Below are 1,985 nucleotides of genomic sequence, written 5' to 3'. Positions count from 1 at the left end.
ATTTATAAAAGAATTTTGAGACCAGCACTTCTATAAGGTGCTCCACTCTTCACCCATCTCAGAGAAGGGACACAGCGCCATTTATAACGCTTCCAGGATACAGTGTTGCGGAAGATTGTGCGGCCAACATCGCTGAAGAAGATGAAGACAGATCATCTACACGAGCTCTTCGAACTACCCACTGTGCCTGAGTTCATCCAACGCAGGCGCATAAAGTTTTTCGACTCTCTACAGCACCAAAGAAATCCACTGTTCAGGACCCTTACACCAGCGCCCCCTCCGGTGCGTTGTCAACGAACCTGATAAAAACTCAGAAACGACGTGCCAGCACACGAATTTAGGGAATAAGTTTTTTTTTTTTAGGTTTGGTTTAAATTTCAAAACTAATGTGTGCCCCAGCACATTATAAAATTCGAAGAACGCCCACTACAACAAAAATACAAGTCAAAAACTCCTTAAAATGTAGCCCACTACAGAAGAAGGAAACAGTGCAGAACCAGAATATATATTCATACTAAAAACCATAAATGTAATTCATAAATAGGGGTTATGAAAAAAATGTCATATTTCATGCTAATCTTCTCTGTATCGTTCCAATTTTAGTATATGTACCGCCGAAGGGAGTAAGCAACCAGCCCCTCCACTAGTGCAGAGGCAACAGGCAGCATTATAGCCACTTGAACAACCTGTAAATATTGTAAATAATCGCAGATTTAGACTTAATGATCTTAAAAACTAAGTCTGAATCTGCGAACTCCTACAAGTGGTATGCCCCAATACCATTAAATATCACACAGATTTATTCAAATAAAGCCAATACTAACTCACTACGTTCATGTTTTAAAATGTAACAACGTTTTTAGATAAAAACAAAATCCCACTACACAGACACTGTTAAACACAAAACTTTATTTCATATATAGGGTCTTTGAAAAAAACAAAGAAACATTTCATATATAATGTAATATATACAAGATGTTTTATGGAATTTGGATAATCATTCATTTTGTTATTATTATCTCGATTATTGTCCAAACATATATATACAGATACACAACTGATACATAAAAATACTTTGTATACATCCTTGAAATAATAAACTATCAGAATGAACCCCCATTGAGCCCTCAAAGCGATGGCATTTCATACGAAAGTCTTTAATAAATCCATTTCCCACCATTGTAGCTTCCATTGCCTTTTTTTTTTTAATATTATTTATTTTTGTCCTAAAACGGTTTAAAACAACGTTTTAATTAAAATATAAAATTGGTCGGAGAATGGAAAATAGGAGTACCCCTTTCCATTCTATAAAAGATAAAAAAAAAAAAAAAAGCAATTCGTTTCATTCAGCAACCACGCTTCCCATCAAAGGACCGATGAACAAAATACCCAACATTTTTTTTTTTTTAATTTCAATTATTCTGTTTTCGATTCCATGTCGGAAAATAAATGAAGCTTAATTGATTAATTTATTTATTGCCTTGAGGAATTTAAATGGAGTACAAATTTAATAAATCAAAACAAATCATTTACTGGTTTAACAGCCAGGAAGTTTTGCTAAAGCTATACACTCATCATTTTTACCCTTAAAAAAATATCTCTTCTGTATACTCTCATAACAGAGACTTATACTCTCATAAGAGATACAGAAAAAAAAGTTGTCAAGTCCTCTTTTGATTTCTACTTTAACATGCATAATTTATATTAATTAAATTCCTAACTCTGCTCCTTCTCTTTGAATTGTATTTTATTTTACCATTTATTTCAATCTTTATTATATTTACTGGAAGATTATTGATTGACCGTGTGTAAAGATGAAAGGAATATGGTCCGGGTGCGGTAAAAAAAAACAAAAAAAAAAAACTCAAATAGTAGAAATATACTATTTTAATGAGCCAACGTTTCGCCCCACGTTGCAGGGCTTCTTCAGGGCTATTTTGACGGCAGTCGAAACTAAAATGACTGCCGTCAAAATAGCCCTGAAG

The 1,985-nt window shown here is 33.7% G+C and overlaps 1 pseudogene; it reads right to left on the bottom strand.

Moving 5' to 3' along the window:
- Positions 1-536: 536 nt before the first annotated feature.
- Positions 537-627, bottom strand: LOC112210151 (U6 spliceosomal RNA; annotated as a pseudogene).
- Between the last annotated feature and the right edge of the window lie 1,358 nt (positions 628-1,985).

Source organism: Halyomorpha halys, unplaced genomic scaffold, assembly GCF_000696795.3.
Source record: "Halyomorpha halys isolate HHAL.00 unplaced genomic scaffold, Hhal_1.1 Scaffold1011.1, whole genome shotgun sequence".
NCBI lineage: Eukaryota > Metazoa > Arthropoda > Insecta > Hemiptera > Pentatomidae > Halyomorpha > Halyomorpha halys.
Note: the sequence above shows the minus strand (reverse complement) of the source record. Positions and strands in the feature narration are given on the sequence as shown.